The following is an 18,339-nucleotide window of genomic DNA, read 5'->3' as shown; positions in this document are numbered from 1 at the left end:
TCTTCACAATAGTCTTCTTACTTAGATGATGTAATGTTTTCAGGAATACCTCTTATTCTGAGGTTATTTCTTTGTGATCTATCCTCAAGGTAGATTTTCCATTTTTATCTTCTAGTATTTTCAACCTTTCAGTGTTGGTCTGCGTTTGGAGGGAGAAGTTATCCGTTTTCTCTTCCACTGCCTTTAGTCTCTCTCCAATCTTGGATAGGTCACTTTTAATGTCAGTAGAAGAGGTGGTGAAGTTGTGCCTCAAAACATTTAGCTAAGTACTCTGCAGTGATGATAGTAGGTTCTGGCAACCGGTTTTCAGGGGACTCTTTACTTTCCACCAAGCTTAAGTCATCTTGTATTCTTGGCTTTCTCTCTTTGTCAGATTGAGGAGAAAAAAAACTTTATATGGTAGCCAAAGGTTTATTGTAGCCTGTTCACTTAGCTAAAGTATTACTATATGGTGTTCATAATCTTTAACCTTTAGTAAACTGGCATAAAGTACAAAGTATTGCCGAAAAAGAAAAGAAAGAATTTCTCAAAAAAATTACAGACAGGGCAGTTGTCTCTTACTTGATAGCAGGATACAAGATTTTTTTTTTTTTTAATTCTTTATTTTTGACGTGCAGCAAGATATCATGGATAGGTTACACATGGAAGATAGTGATTCACAAATACGGTTATCTAGCATACATTATGAGAAAAACAGCACGCATTTTTAAATATATGAAATATGTGAACAGTACCAGGCTGGGGTTCGCTAGGGTAGTCATAGGAGTGTCAGTATGCATTAGTCACGGCAGGACTGGAGTTCAGTGTAGACTTACACCGGTAGGAGGGTTCTATGTAGGGATGTTAATCAAGTTCGTGGGTTGACCGGTATTGCTTTAGGGCCCCTTTACCTAGGGGGGGAGGGGGGTGTATTATAGGTGTGCACAGCCATCGTGTGTTACTTAGGAGGGAGATGTTTCGCGTAAGTCCTCATTAATTGAGGTCATGCAGTGGAGGAGAGCAGAAACGTTAACTTAGTCTAACTATAAACAAATATTAAAATCAGGTTATAACAATAAACATTGTTCTAAGGCGTGTGAATGTCCCAGGTTAGCCCTGGATATCAGGATCTCTTCATCCAATGCCTGGTGCGTTCCTGGGTGTGAAGGACACCACGTTATCTATGTCCCATTGTGTGGTGGACGCTTGCGCTGTATCTGGAGCTGGTTGGTCGGCTAGTCCAAGGGCTTGAAGGAAGCCGGGTGCACCAGTGATGTCTTCCAGTCTGTGTTCCTTGTTGTCACGGTAGGCACACAGCATGCGTGGTGTGCCCCATCTGTAGCGAATCCCAGCTGCCTGTAGTCGCTGGGTAACGGGACGCAGTGTTGCTCTCCATGTGAGAGTGGCTCTGCCAAGGTCGTCATAGAAGGATAGAGAGGAGCTTTCCAAGTCCAGTGGTTGTTTGTCTCGTACGGCAGACATTACAGCTCGCTTGTCAGCAAGGGTTCGGAAAGTCACAATCACATCCCGTAAAGGAGCTGTCGTGGGTCCGCGGGCGCGGCCCACTCGGAATATCCCCTCAGTGGGCATCGATTTCACCTGTTTGGGTGGTAGTAGTGTGGACAGCAGGCGTCGGACATACTGTGGTAATTCCTCAGTGCTTATGTTGTTGCTCACCCCCCTTATTTTCAAGTTGCGTCGGCGCAGGGTGTCTTCCAGGCCCGCTACCCTGCGGGCTAGTGTGGCATATTGTTGTGTGAGCTGTTGGTTAAGTAAGGCCGCGTCGAGGTGAGTTTGACGGGCCGTCGCGGCTTCCTCTTCAACTGACTTCATGCGGCCGGAGAGGGTGTGTATGTCCTCCCGGATCTGTGCGCAGTCACCTTGGAACATTGCACGTAGTTCTTGCAGTAAGAGTTTGAGGTCGCCCTTGGTAGTTGGGGCTCTGTCATCCTCCACCTCCGTTGCCCTTCTCCCCTTCTTAGCTGCATATGCCCTGGCTTCTGGAATTGGGTCTGGGGCATCATACTCCAACTCACCCGAGGAGCAGGAAGGCGATCTTTGCAGCGGGGCCGCCATCTTGGGCTGCGGCCTAGTGCGGAGCAGATCCCCGATATCACGGGATCCCTCGCTTCAATCCTGTCGGGATTTGAGGGTCTTCTTCCCCATGCTGGTCGGAGGCGACAGGTATCGATTGGGCTCCGTTAGGGGCTTTCGGTGCACCTCAATGTGGGCTTAATACGGCTCGTCTCCCGGAGCTCTGCTGAGATGCGACTTGGCGCGACGGCTGCTTGCTCCGCTCCCTCTCGCTTTTTCTCTTTTTAAAAAAAAAAAATTCCCTGTTTGTTTTTTCGTTCCCTGCTCCCTTTCTTTTGGTATGTTCTCCATGCTCAACTGCTTTTTGGGGGGGGAGCGGGGGCGTGTACTAGAGCACTTAATTGTATTAGCACTTAGAAACTTGTCTCAGCTGTCTTGACTTGTCGTCTCACTGCTATATATATTATTATTATTATTTTTTTGTCCAATGTGTTATTCACTTACTTCCAGTTCATCCACTGCCTGGGACATTACTTGAGCCCTTAGAATTGCTATTTGGCTATAAATATATTGTTAAAAATAATGTGGCAGATTATCTCTCCTGCCTCCACGTTCCTCATGTTGCCTGTGGTATTATTTTTAATATCATGGAAGAAAAAAGTTTTGTTTTTTATCTTTTCTGTGGTTACTGTATTTGTTGGTGTCCTCATGAATTGGTCCAGGTTTTTATCTGTTGCTTCATATATAGATTGAGATTCCTCAAGAGATTGCTTGATTCTGGAAGTGATTTAGGTTGAGATTTTTACTATGGCTTGATCGTTCCAGCTATATGTGTGTTATATTGTGTTAATTCCTTACCATTTGACTTGTTCCACATGGGGATTAACAATTCCAAATACAACTTTATAAAAAGATTGCTGTATGAAGCTTCAAACTTGAATCCCATTGGTGTCCCACACCACTGGAGATAGAACTAAAACTTTTAATTCAAAAGAAAATAAGTATGTGTAAGAACAAAAAGCAATACACTATAAAAAAACAGCTGCATCAAAATGACTCAAATTTGGGAGCGGGGTCTGATAGCCTGCCAAGATAGTTGTATGCGGCTAGAGCTCCTTGGGGAAAACTTATTTTTAAGCCAAATACTGGAAATTAACGTATTTTTGGCAATAACCCTAGTTATCCTTCTAAAAACATTTGTGCCAAGCTGTTTTTGCCTTACTCCGGTGGACATAGCCCATGATAGGCTTCTTGGCGGCCTGTAAACATACTGGAAGCGGGGGAAGTGGTTGATCCTCTGTCTTAATTTGAAAAGTTCATGTTTTAGAGTCCTGTTTCCCATGCTTTGGACCAGTGTTGGACATCCCGTTCACCATTGTTATGCTCTTATGGTCTGCTCTAAAGGCCCCAACATCTTAGACAAGTTGGAAAGTTGAGGCCTACTTCTTAAGATCACTGCTACACCAAGGTTTTGCTTGTGAAACACAAGCCTTCCCACAGCCACCCACCCATGTGGACCTGCTTTTTCGAGCACTGAACTGCCTGTCTGCTCGATTTTGGGCGAAGCTACATGCTTAAACACCACTCCTAAATGCTGAATCAGGGTCTTTCAGATCCAGTTTGATGACCAACGCTTCAGAGCGGGGCTTCTCCCGTTCAACCCCCGCACAGCACCACTGACGTGGAGATGCAAGCAGCTAGCACATATACGCCAAAGGTATGTCTCCCACGCCTGTTTCCACTCACCAGGGCGGTTAGGTGACACAGGTCATTTCCCCAAACACACAGATGGATGGTCCCCATTAAGCGAGGCTGGGTACATGTGGCAGAAGATTGCAAGCACAAGCCTTGGCAAATTTGAAATGTGGCTCTGGTGGGGCACTCAAAACATTCAATATTATTGTCTTACTCAACATGGTAGAATGTCTATATACAGACAACGGGTGCCCAACCAGGGTATTGGATGACTGTATGACTTTCTAAGCTGGCGTGTCTTCTCTGCAGGACTCTCATAGCTTCCAATATTTGTTATGCCTGCCAAGCAAAGGAGATGGCTGACAAGATAGCCTCTACTAGGCATTGGCCTACTAGTATATGGGTCTCAGTAATCTCTGCAGCTGCCATTTTGTTTTACTTTGTCTAGCGTTACCAGTTGTCTTGTAGTTTTCACTTCCTTTTATTCATGTTGTATGGGGCAGCCCTCTCGATCTTATACATGATACCAGTGGTAATTCTCTTCTTAGCTTTGCAAGTTGGCATTGTCCTCTGGCAATGTCATTGCAATACTTGCAGTGTTCACACACACAAGCCTGGTTATAACCCACAGCAATTTCTTATTTGTCAACCTTTGGTCACTCGCCCTGTATATATTGCATAGATGAAACTGTGGTTCAAGTATTTTGTTACTGCCTGCCTTTTTGCCTTAATGGTTTATCACCACATGCATGTCCTGCCTTATTTCTATAACAACATTTTAACTGTTCCTTTACAATTCCCATCATTTGTAGTTTTATATAAATTCATACTACACTTGCATATGATTTTCTCACATTTGATGTTTTGTTATACATCAAAAAAAATGGAGTGGTAATCTAACCTATCTGAAAAGCATTATATTCTATGTATACCTGTATATGACTAATGTCTTCTACTACCACTTGTTATGAAGACCTAATTGTCACGAACGTACACTACTCCAAGAGTGTGCGTGACTTAGTTGTGGTGGTGAAAGGGTTAAAGTACACTATTTGTCTGAACTAGACCGGAAATAGTGATAAAAATCCCCCACACTTTACCATAATAATATAAATATTACTATTTTAATGCTGCCACCACCAAGACATTTTGGTCCCCGAGGTAACTCAAAAATAAAAACCCACCAAGTAAAATTTAGCACAATATCTATGCAATTGCAAAACTCTAATTAATTGGTCTCTTCATGTAATGTGATTCTTTGCCAGACAAAGGCATAACTTAATAAAGGAATATTTATTATGAGCATAAAAAAATAGTCACAGTGCATACAAAAAATATAGATGACAATCAAATTAGTTCGAACAACAGATACAAACAAAACGGATAAAGTAGCAGAAGTCCCAGTTACTCACTTAGGTTTTCTAAGTAAAACTTCTGCCCAGGGGTTGCCTGGCAAATATGGTGACTCACTCAAAATTTGATTTTGGCCCCAAGCAAGTACAATTCACATTTTAATATAATTGACAAAAATATTGCCACATAAAGTCCAATTTTAGAGGAGAATGTTTTTTTGAATAATTGTTTTACCTTGCAGCAAAAGTAATCTTTTAGCAGAAGAATAGACTTGAGGTCCAAGGTCAGGAGGTGAGAGGATCGGCAAAAAAGAGGTCACAAGCTGAGGTTCCGTACACAAAGAATTCAGGTAAATGGGAGCTCAAACGGCAGTATAGAATCACTGAAGCAATTTGAGTGAGCAATTAAACTTTGCCTTGAGTCTGATTAAAGAGGCTGGTGTCTGATGTTAGATGTGGAGGCGGGGGATCAGTGAAACCCAGAAGTGGAGCAAAGGTATCGCCAATCGTGGTATGACACAATAACTTAAAAATCTGAATTCCCAAAAAATGAATGGAATTAGGATGTTAACACCAAATTGCATTTGTCAATTTCATGATCCTTTATTAATCAGGAGGAACCTCTGAGATTCTTCCTTTTCCTACAGTCTTTATATAGTAGGGTGTGAGTGCAACTAATGGAAAGGTGGATTTGTATGCACCCACCTCCTCTTTGTCTAAATATGTATGCAGATCAACATATCTGTTTGTTTTAAGTCACTAGATGCATGCTTCTTTATCTTATTGAGATGTTTTCTATAGCTATTTACTAGTTTGGTATATGTCTTGACAATCTGTGTCCATGTTGGATAGAACTAAGCATTTTTGTTTACAAACAGTAGCGAAATACCAGGGGTCACAAAGCTTGCAAGTACAACTGTGTTCCACGTGACACAGGAGGTCAATCATTTTCCTGCATTTGTGGAGGTCCGTCAGGTGGTCCTTTCACTTATTGTATCCCAATGGCCATCTCTAATTAGATGTCTGGTCGGGCGACGTGACCGCTTTACTAGGGAAGTCATCCTCCTTCACCCAAAGGTTATGGAAACTAAAGCTAAAAATATGTAAATTATGACTTGTATGTGTGTGTGTCAATAGGTGTATATGTGTTTGTTCCTTTGTGTGTGCACATGTGTTTATGTGTATCTGTGCCAGTGTGTGTATATGAGTCAATATACATGTGTATGTACCAGTGTATGCCACAGACTACACACAAACACATACCTGCACTGAAATGTCAACAGAATATACTAACATATCTCTGCAGTCAAATGCAAACACTACACATAAACATAACACTGCAGTCAAACACCAATATTATATATACATACACCCATACATTCAAATACACACACTACACACCACTGCAATCAAGTGGCAACAGTGCATTCAAAGGTCAGCACTATATACAAATATGTTACTCCATACAATTACATGTTTACATTCAAACATACAAATACTGCTCACAAATACAACCCTGCAAGGATGGGCAAATAATAAATACCGATATGGCAAAGCATTGAGTGAGTTGACAGTTGAGGATCTACCTTGTAGCCGCCATTGCACTAAAGGGGGGCAAACAAAATGATTGCACCAAGGCCCTCTTTACCATAGTTCTGCCACTGCTTACAGGCAGCCCTAACTAAAATGCTAGGGAAAATGTTATGTAGACAGGTCCTATAAGACAATCTCCTTAATTTTGGTCTCTTGATTTCACTATGAACCTCAAAAATACACAATTTATCAATATACATCCTCTATGTGTGTGCTTGTGAGTATGTCTGTGTGTGCGTGTGTGCACACAAGTGTGTGAAGATAAATATTCATCTCTGCACTTCTATAGCATACTTTAGAGCGATTAGCTTAAAAAAATATGGAATAGTTCTTTCAGTTGACAACGTGGGGTGTTATCTAGAGATGATGTGAAAAATCAAATAAAGTTTGCCATCTTTCCCTTCTCAATAATGGGCAAGGATGTGCAATGCAACATTTTTCAGAGTTGCGAATATCTTCGTTGGACACATATATAGTCCATGAAGGAGATGACCATACAAAAGAATGTCACAATAATGCATATACATTTGAATTATTGTAACAATGGACTACACCTCAAAAGATTGGCATCACAAGGGTGAGCAGTTGTAGGAAGCAAGATAAGATGCAAATTGTGAGATGCAGCTGAAGCTGCTTTAGCTCACACACAAAAGTATGTAAGAGGCTCTTTTTATTGCTCTATTTACTGGGTATGTCTTATAAGGGAATAAAGTGATCAGTGATTGCCTGCGACTGGTGACAACCATTCAAGTCATAGCAGCACAAGAAACGTTAGCTGGTTCAAAGGCTCTGATAAATGTGAGTCGATTGTTATGCTATGATGTATGTAATATATTGACTGTTTTTTAATTTTTTTTATTTATTTTCTAAGTACATTTGGAGTAAGTGGCTATACATATTTTAAAAAATATTTATGTGGTGTTTGCACATGAAAAAATTAGATACATTTTATGGTGGGAATACTATAGCGTAAATCAAGAAATGGAGTATGCTATCACCAAGAGTGTACCTCACTCACTCAAACACAATAGAAACCAAATAAGCTAATGAAACTTACAAAAATAATCAAAAGCTAAAAGATGGGATAGTACACACAATAGAGGATATAAGGTCACAAAATACAACCTGTAGCATGTAACGTTATCTCAGGTGAATCTAAATGACAATAAAAATATATATAGTGAAGTACGAAAAAAAACATATATAGTGAAGTACGAAAAAAAATTTTTTTATGGTGCTCCACTTTTAGCAATATTTCACACCCGTTAGTTAATTTTAATGGTTAGTGTTATCCATTAATAGTAGCATAACCAGTCTCTAAGTTCTTTCCATAGAGAATAATGGAGGCAGTTAGCAACTGACTTTTAATCAGCAGCTGTCAGTAACTTTATGTTAGTACATGTGACATTTGTCAGGCATTAGTCACTACTTGCTTAGCAACATATACTTAGTAATAGGAGGATTGCCAGTGAAAAGTAGCATCAGGTATGAAGATCTGAATAGTGCAGATGTAGGAGTCTTGAACTTAATGTATCAAATTTCCTTGTGTAAGTTACTTAGTCAATGTAAAAAATATGATGCTCCATCACCCTTTCTATGTGCTGTGTAACTATCTCTTTACAGTTTGTACAATATATCCCATTAACCGTAAAGAGCAGTCAGTAAAAGGCCTATCACTGGTGCCCAAAGCAATAGTTTCTGTTCTCTATTTGAGCAGAGGAGAGGTTAGGCAGTACAGATGGGAACCAAGGGACCCAACGTTGGTCTTAAATCATTTAAAAACAGTTCAACATCTTAAGGTAAGATGGTGACCAGGGATTCCAGCCCGAAGAACAACTTCATTGAGATGATGTTGTTTTGAAGGTGGAGAGTCATTGCAGCGTTAACCATTTCCACAACAGCGTAGAGTTTATCATTGTGATAACATCTGCAACCAGGATAGAAGAAGTTAGTGACAGCATCATTTACAAAGACAAGAGTCTTCTTTGTGCACCCCATGTACTATTGTCATCTTCTTAGGGAGAAGTCACTAATAAGGAGTCACCTATGCATATGTGCTGTTTGCTGGGTCTGAGATTAAAGGCTGAACCATGCCTGGCATACGAAAATAGTGGCCTGGTGAGTATAAAATAAATATTGGCTTACTAAAGCAGTCTCTCTCTGAACTGCCACAAAGGAGAGTTAAAAATAACCAAGGGTCACACTAGATGGCCTCTTATAGAGTTTTCGTTTCTTTTTACTGTCCAATCTGCTGTGAGTGGATGGAGATATGTTGCCATGGTTAGCCAGGAAAGATTTTAAATATATCATTATTATGTTTTAAAATATCTGAGTGATTTGCCTTGGTGTTTAACCCCTTAAGGACACATGACACGTGTGACATGTCATGATTCCCTTTTATTCCAGAAGTTTGGTCCTTAAGTGGTTAAAGGGAATCTATCCCCAATGTCAATAATAATTAAAAAAGCAGCTGTTGTCATCAGCAATCTACATTCTTGCAGTAAAGTTGTGTCACAATAATGATACATTAAAAAAAAGACAAACACATAAAACACATAAAAAAAGAGAAAACACATAAAAAAAGTTATAAAAGAACATAATAAAATAAATGAAATAAATGAGTAGCATGATATATTTAGGAATGTCCACTAGATGTCACTAAAATATAATACATTTAGTAAATAAACTATTTAGTAGGGAGAGTGTAGCGAGGTGTGACGCAGTATCAATATTTGTATCCTGTGTTTCTGACCAAATATGAACAGTGCAATGTAAGATAATAAATATGAGTCTCACAACAACTTACTTGTTTTTAGTGTTCACTGGCTTTTAAAGGACCACTATAGTGCCAGGAAAACATACTCATTTTCCTGGCACTATAGTGCCGTGAGGGTGCCCCCACCCTCAGGGACCCCCTCCCGCCGGGCTCTGGGGAGAGGAAAGGGGTTAAAACTTACCTTTCTCCAGCACCGGGCGGGAACTCTTCTCCTCCGATCCTCCTCCTCTCCTCCCGTTCGGCTGAATGCGCACGCGCGGCAAGAGCTGCGCGCGCATTCAGCCGGTCTCATAGGAAAGCATTATCAATGCTTTCCTATGGACGCTTGCTTGCTCTCACTGTGATTTTCACAGTGAGAATCACGCAAGCGCATCTAGCGGCTGTCAATGAGACAGCCACTAGAGGCTTTGAGGGCTGTATTAACCCATTTATAAACATAGCAGTTTCTCTGAAACTGCTATGTTTATAAAAAAAATGGGTTAACCCTAGCTGGACCTGGCATCCAGACCACTTCGTTAAGCTGAAGTGGTCTGGGTGCCTAGAGTGGTCCTTTAATGTTCATATGTCCCAAAACAAATAACCTTTTTTTATTATTTTTTTTAAATTTTCTACCTATTGTGTGTGTGTAAGTAAACAATTGTATCAACATAACAGTACTAAGGAGTGGAGGGTAACATAATGCCAGTGGCTATTTCATTAATTTATTTAGTTACTTTTACATTGAGCCTTTCTTTCTCAATGCAGCCACATGTGTGGTACCCCCTCGCGCAGCACTATTTCCCCCCACTGATGCCCCTATACCTTTAGTGAAGTAACTTCTGCTGCCTATTCATAAGGATTTCAAACTTTAGGCAAGTGATGCCTGTATGTGAAGTCATATACCATTGATCTGTTTATCCGCTTATTAATGTGCTACCCATGAATGTGCTACCCATTGCACAGCTTCTCCTGTTACCTCACTAGAGGCTGAGGAGATCAGTACTACAGACTTCTATATACATTTGTTTCTCATTAAGGTGAACAATAACTTATGGAGAGGGGGTAATAATTCAGTAATGTTATTGAGACTTTCAGGGCTATTTACTAAAGTGAGAATCCAAAGTGGTTTCAATATTAATTACAAATTGGGGGCAAAAGGTGCTGAACTGCAAGCACCACTGAATAAGATAATTTTTCCAGTTGGACTAATTTGGACATAAATTTGAAATTCACTCTGAATTGTATATTTGTATATGTGGCTAGTCGTGTGTGAGTATATGTGTATATTGTGTTGTATACACATATATAAATGTAAATCTTGTGAATGTATGTAAGAATGTGGCTTATGATGCATGTATGTGTGTGAGTGTTGATACATGTCTGGCTAATTAGTGGTGTATGTGAGAGTGTAGCTAATAAAAGGTATGTGTGATTTAGATGAATATCACAATGTGTAGGCTCTCACTCCTTATTATATTCCATTTTATACTTTCTTCCAGTTTTTTTCTGTGTATCCCCCTAATAATGTATTATCCTGATGCACTAATGGCTACATTTGGACCCCATATGCCTGCTTACAAAACTCAACATAATATTCAACCTGCCTAAAAACAATTATCCACTAACGTTAGCCATCAATTCACTAAAAACAATCCACAAAGTGCTTATTTTAGTGAGTATTTATGTAGTCATTAAACTTTCTGTTCAATTATACATGTGTTAAGTGTTCACTTATTTTTCTAACCAGATTGATTAAGGAGAGTAAAGCAATTACTGAATTAGTTATTAGCCCTACCTGTCATTCACTGGATTATAGCACAGGGTTTATAAGAGGTAGTCAGCATTTGGGTTCAAAATATGAACTTTTTTGAGATTATGACTCACTGTCTCGGTATGGACATACTGGCCTCTTTCTTTATTCTTAACCTACAATACTATCCCTCCCTACTATCATGTGGGTATGCTGACATCTTGTGGTCAATTTTGGTAACTGTCTTTTCCTCCTTGCCAGCTCTCTGGAACAATGTTTTGATTACACAAATTATCTGTGTCACGAACTACACAAACTAATATAAAGATAACGGATTATTAGATGTTGGAATTATCTTTCTTAATCCTTATTTGTAGATAGTAATTTGTTGTATTTTCATGTTTTGAGGTACATTTTTATTTTAATAGTAATTATTTTCACACACATTTGCAAATATGTAATTAAATGTGTGCACACATATACACATGCATACATACATTCATACACACAACTATATATGTTAAATGAAAACATTTTCTTTGACACACATTGCACACTTACAAAGGTATTCACATTCCACACATATCACACATATATCTGTAAAAGACGTGTATAAGTTTAGATGCTATAAAGCAGGGGTAGGCAACCTTCGGCACTCCAGATGTTGTGGACTGCATCTCCCAAATTGCTCTTACACCCATAATGCTGGCAAAGCATCATGGGAGGTGTAGTTCAAAACATCGGAAATGCCAAAGGTTGTCTATGCCTGCTATAGAGTGTGTGATAGAATTTATCTTGACTTCAAGTCTCAAGCTTATAGGTGTCATATAATGATATCCTATATTAATATTGGCTAACTTGGACTCAGAAATAGCTTGATGCTTAAACCATATATGTCTAGTTCTGGGAGCAGATAGCCCCCACCTGAGCTGTCTCTTCTCAAATCAGTCTGTTCTTTCTCTTCCTCTGAACTTATTTGTTATATGTACATGATGTTTATCCCTATGTCTTTTCTGTACTCCTTATTAAGGAAATGGTTAGCTAGAAATGGACCCCTTTACCACTATGTTTGGAATGTATTTGTTAACCCTTACTGAATACATCCAGAAAAAGGCCAAAATTTTATTGTTATATTTATTGTTTATTGTTATTTTCAAGGAAAAAAAGTGATACAGAAGTATTGAACACAGAAATGTACAGTACATAAGTGCGTAATAGCATCGTGGCATAATATTCATGACATCAAATGGTTTACAATGCAATCGAGCATAGAACATAAATAACAGTCAGAGATACAGTGCGCCTGTCCTGAGAGTAGGAAGGGTTCACTAGTACTGTTGGAGGGTTACTGTGGACAAGATTATAGGTAGCTGTCCTCAAACAAGGTTGATCGTGTACACGTAACATGCATTGTTAGACTTTATAAGTTGTAGTATCAATTGTCATAGACCTAGCATCGAGTGTTGCGCATTGATGACTGTACTAATAAATATGAGCATATGAGGTATTGATCATACAGCTTCTGTACATAAGTTAGACTAGGAAAGGAACATAGCATGGAAGAGGGAGTGTGAGAACACATTTCAGAGAAGTCACAATTCCTGGGCTAGTGTGCTTAATTTTGACCTTGCATACACTTGTGTTAGTTGGACTCTAATAATGTGTTAACTATTGTATTCTGCTTCTCTGTGTAGGATGCCATTGCCTGCCTGGGGTGCAGGGTGCAGGCCAGCAATAGCCTGTGTTGAAGAAAAACTACGGCTTTGCATTTCAGTCATACTGTGTCTAGGCCGGTTCACCCCTCAACCTGTGTCTGGTGGTGGAGGGATTGCAACTGCCCTGTTGGCAAAAGCAGTCAATGGAGACCATACCTTGAAATGCAGTGGAGTGGCATGTCAAGGAGTATCTGATTTCCTCCAGTGATCTGATGCGTTCGACCCTAGCAAACCATTCCCCAAGTTTGGATGGGTGCATTATTGACACACTACACCCCCTGCACTTACACACAACACACTCTCTATACCCCTTATATACACTCCTTGCACTCACACACACCACGCACACTCGATACCCCTTTAAATACACACAAACACATTATACACACTCTATAACCCTTATACACACCACACACCCTTTACTTGCATACACACAATACACAAACTCTATACCCCCTAAACATACACTACACTCTCTGCACTTACACACTTTATACCCCCTATAAACACACACTACATGCCCTACAATCACACACTACACACTCTATATCCCTTATACACACCACACCCCCAGGCATTCAAACACACACTCCATACACACACTACTCTATATACGCATACAGACAATTAACACGCCCACTTTTTGGCCCCACCCCTCACTATGGGCTGCTCTGCCATTAACTGCCCAGACTGGATTTTCGTCCCAGTCTGGCCCTGCTGCAACTTGCATAAAGAACAAAACTATGGGATACAAATAAATGTACAATGCATTCAACTTTTCCTCATTAGCAAAACAGCAATATTTTAGAAAAATGTTGCTTCCTACTGGGTTGTGTATAAAATACCTGATGTATCATTAATAGCTATTTAAAGCACCCATAGTAGATAGTTGCTGCTCTAAATTTAAAACATAGGTCAAAATAATATGCACCCTTCATCTCTTTTAGTTAATTAGTGAATAGTTACAAAAGCAATTTGTCTGCATCACAAAAGTGCAATAAACATTAAGCGTACTGTGAACAATTAAAGGAGCAAACCACAATGGTGATATGGTGAATGAAGATATGTGAATAGTGATACTTAAAGATATTAATGCACTAAGAACTAACAGACAAACAGGAATTACTGAAAACCCCAGGCATTGTAAACAAGCCTCAACTGGTTTGGGTCTGTTACTTGGATTGCTGATCTCAGTTGAACTGTTATTTTTACGATTGTCAGGCAGATCCTTTTGAGATTGTGGAATTAAACCCCTGGTAGAGGAAGGTCAGTTACTCCAAACACTAAGAAGAGGACAAGGCTGCAACTTGGGTCACTTCCTCTACTTCACAAACAGCAATAGTATTTAATAGCCTGTGTAGAGGAAAACTCCTCCTGCCTGGAGGGGGGAGAGGGAGCAGCTGAGACTGTGCTGCACACCAACCTCCGCCAGCAGCTCTGAAAATCCTCCTGCAGAAATAAAGCAACAGGAGGAAAACCCAATGACATCTTTAAACATATTCTGAAGGCTTGAATTTAACATCCGAAGTGTAAGTGACCAATTGTATCTAACACCACTTTCTTTAATAACACTATGTTGTGCCTTTCTTTTTGTTTTCCCTAGAAGATCTACCCCTATTGCCTACATGAATAAGAAATAATGAAGACTTCACAGCCCTGACCACTCATTTATTAAATTTGAGCTCAGACCAGCTTTATTTTGGTTTTTATCTATTTGACTCTTTGTGAATATCATGGTAAAAGATTGACTACTCTATCAGATCACCTGTTTGTGTGGCATCACTGTAGAAATGACTAACAAATGAGACTTGTACTCAGAAAAATGTAGATGTCTAGTATTTAATAACTTAAGGATGGTGGGCGTGCTATGCAGTCCTAAAAAATGAGGGCTATGTATGTATTCCAAAGCACTATAAAACCTGGACATTGGGGTTACTGTTATACTTGTGAGACATTGCTGAACACAAATCTGAGTATTTTAGAGCAGTAAAACATATAATGTTGATTATATCATCTGTGAACGTGCATTTTAATTGTGAAAAATGCAAAAAAAACAAATATGAACGCTAACTTTGGCCAAGGTTTGTGACTAAGTGGCTTTTCATTCCTGGGCTCCCGTACTGTCTCAACTGAAAAATAGGCCCAGCTAACCAATCTGGCAAATTTCCAAGGTGTAAAAACTGAAACGGGGAAAGTGCTATATTTAGCTCTGTAACTTTCCAAAACCCATGGGAGTAACTGTTGTACTCGTGAGACATTGATGAACACAAATATGTGTGTTTTATTGCAGTAAAAGTTTACAGTATTATGACATTCACAGTTAAAATGCAATGCAGAATTTGAAAAAAAAATAACAAAAAAAATTCTCAAACCTTTAAAGATTTTATTAATATTAAATTATGTTTCATATATACATATTTGAAGTTAAATGAAGGCCCTGTTCATCCTGAACAAAATTATATACTAAAGTGTGGATGCACTAAAAGTGAAATAGGTAAATTATGGTTGAACAGACACATAGCTCAAGTATTAGGTCTGTACAATGGCCTCCATCCTTAAGAGGTTAAGTCAACCAATTAAGTGTAGAAATGTGATCATACCTGGTATATTTTATGGTGGACTCTTTTTTGCTGTTTAGCGTACATCAGAACAATCATTGTCAGTTGTTGTACTATGCATCTGTGCCCTCACTGCTAATTGATAACAAAACCAGTTGAGACATCAAATAATTTGTGAAAAAATAAAATAAAATAAAGCACTGTTTTTAACCAAGGACATAATTTACTGAATCTCTCAGTTTCCCAAGTTATTTTTCTATACTCTGAAGTGTAGTGAACCAAAATGTAAACTCTAAAATATCCAAGTTATAAATCAATAAGAAGTGGACTGATGTTTAGGTGAAAAACCCCATACCACATGCACAGATAGAAAACAAATAGCAACTAGAAAAGCAAAAATATCTGGGGAAATTGTGTGAAGTGTTCTTGCCTCCACCAGTAGTTTACAACTGGAGTGGGCGGAGTAACTGTTATTATTTATTTATATAGCACATTTAATTGCAACGTTGTTGCCCAAAGTGCTTCACAGTTACATTAAAACATACATTTATAAAAACATTAACAGGTACAAATGGCCCTGTCTATGACATCACTTGCTGCTCCAGCCTGGCACAGGTCAGAGTATTTTGGCGGTTGCCATCTTCAAACGGTCGTATTTTAAAAACTATAGAGCGAAGAGCTTTATATTGTGAGAATCACAAGACCCAGACCTATATTTTGATGCATAGTATGTCTCTGAAATATTAACAATGAAGGCACAGTCACAGTTTAGAAATTGCCCTTCAAATTTGAGCTGGCCAGAGTGGAGTTTCAAAGAATGTCAATGGATGGCGTGAGTTGCAAACAAATGGTCATATTGTGAAAACAATCAGGACTATGGCTTAGCCGTGGACAATTCTAGTGGCAGCAGGGATAGCTGAACATTTTGATATAAGATTTGTGTAGGTGGGCTTGAAAATGAGGGACTGGTGGCAGTTTAGAAATCATGTCCTGATTTTTCAGCTTTTGCTAGCTCCCACTCTAGCTTTGAACATTTTGCCATTCATTCCTATGGGACCAATTTTGCCTCGAGAACGACGATATTCTGTGAACCATTCGGCGAAACGAAGAATAATAATATATATGTGAGATAACAGTAAGTGGTCTTGCTATGCAAGAACACTTAATAATACTTATATTCCCAGTAGATGGCAATCACAAATTTAGGGTTGTATAGTACATGTAAGAAAAAAATAGAGAAATAGAAATAATAGTACAGATCTGTTGGAAATAATTGACTGTACATTCAGTGATCTGAGTATAGTCAAATCCAATATATTAGCTGGTAAGCTTATAATAACAATCAACTATCATAAAACAAAGTGCAAACAGGCTGCCGCTTACAAGATAAAGTGGTGAGTATGACGGTACATGTACCCTCTTACTCACAACCACGCTCTAAAATAACCAAGCTGTAATTATAGCAGACTGGAAGAACTTTTCCAAACCATTGCTTTTTGCCTAAATGTGGCCAACTGCTCTTTAATTTGCTATAATTTGATGTTTAGGCAATATTTTCTTTCACTGTTAAAACTGGGTCTTTTTATTGTTTGTTTTATGCCAAACTAGCTTAAACACATTGCACGTACTTTACAATTTAATGTCGGATATATTTTGTTTAGCACAGCATCGCTGCACATTTTAACACTTACATTATAAACTATACAACTGTAAATGTCAAACCATGACAAATTACCTAAAGCCCTTGAAACATTTTTAAAAATGTTAATATTTTCTTTAGTACTTTTTTGAATTTTTTAACATAAGGTATCTCTCATGTGACACGTATTAATTTACTAGAGAACCAAAACTTTGTGACATTGATTTTGAAATGTTATCAGGTCTTTGACCCAGAGTGAAGTCTACCGTTCTCTCATTTTTCTCCCATCTATTTTTATCGTTGGATGACATTGTTATCTCCTTTATCGTTTGCTTTCAAGTCACGTTCAACCTTTGATACTTTCCTCTATCAGAATACTTTTTCATGTCTAATATATTTCCCCTGTGTGTTCTTGTCAATTTTGATAGAAAACTGATTAGCTACAATGTATTTAATTAGGTTACATTAATGCAACCCCAGCAATAAAAATAAAATAAAATATATAGAAACACTTTCTTTTATGAGGTCAGGATTTTACTAGGTATGTTCAGGTAAATTGAACATAGGTAAATTTCATGACACGTAAAAGCATTTTAGTGTTGCCAGTGGCATGATCAATCATTACTACAGGATCAAAGTTAATATTTTGATTGATTTAAGATATAAATATAATTTGTGAAAGAAGTCAGAATTTGTAGGAATCTACCAAGTAATTCATGTATATATGTAGTCATGTAATCTGAAGTCCTTTTATATTTCTTTATCATGGGACAATATAGTATCATTACAGAATTGACTCAAGTAGACAAGAGCAAATAGTTTAAACAGTGTCTAATTCACATGTAAAAGCTATTCACTACAAGCACATATGCAGTAATGTAATACATAGATCATACATTTACTTTATTTCTATCCATAAAATTATGTTGTACTTATTTTAAATTTATTTCAACTTGTTCTTGCTAAATCTGTATAATGCTATATTTACTTTCTTTTTGTTTAATAATGTACACTCTTTTTGTTTTTTGATCTTGAAATGTTGCTCATACATGAATCAATTCCATAGATTTTCAATTCACATGGTAACCATTTCCATCATCCAAAACGAATCAATCTATGAGCAAGGTGCTGAATACGTCTGGGGTATACATTGCATCCCATGGCAGCATCCTAGGGTCCACCTGAACTTCTTGACTTCACTGAAGTCAAAGACCATAGGTCCATGTAAGGAGAACATGATTCATCTCCATAAAATAATATTGTTGGTCA

This window comes from Pelobates fuscus, chromosome 3, assembly GCF_036172605.1.
Source record: "Pelobates fuscus isolate aPelFus1 chromosome 3, aPelFus1.pri, whole genome shotgun sequence".
NCBI classification, from domain to species: Eukaryota; Metazoa; Chordata; class Amphibia; order Anura; family Pelobatidae; genus Pelobates; species Pelobates fuscus.
This window is presented reverse-complemented; position numbering follows the sequence as displayed.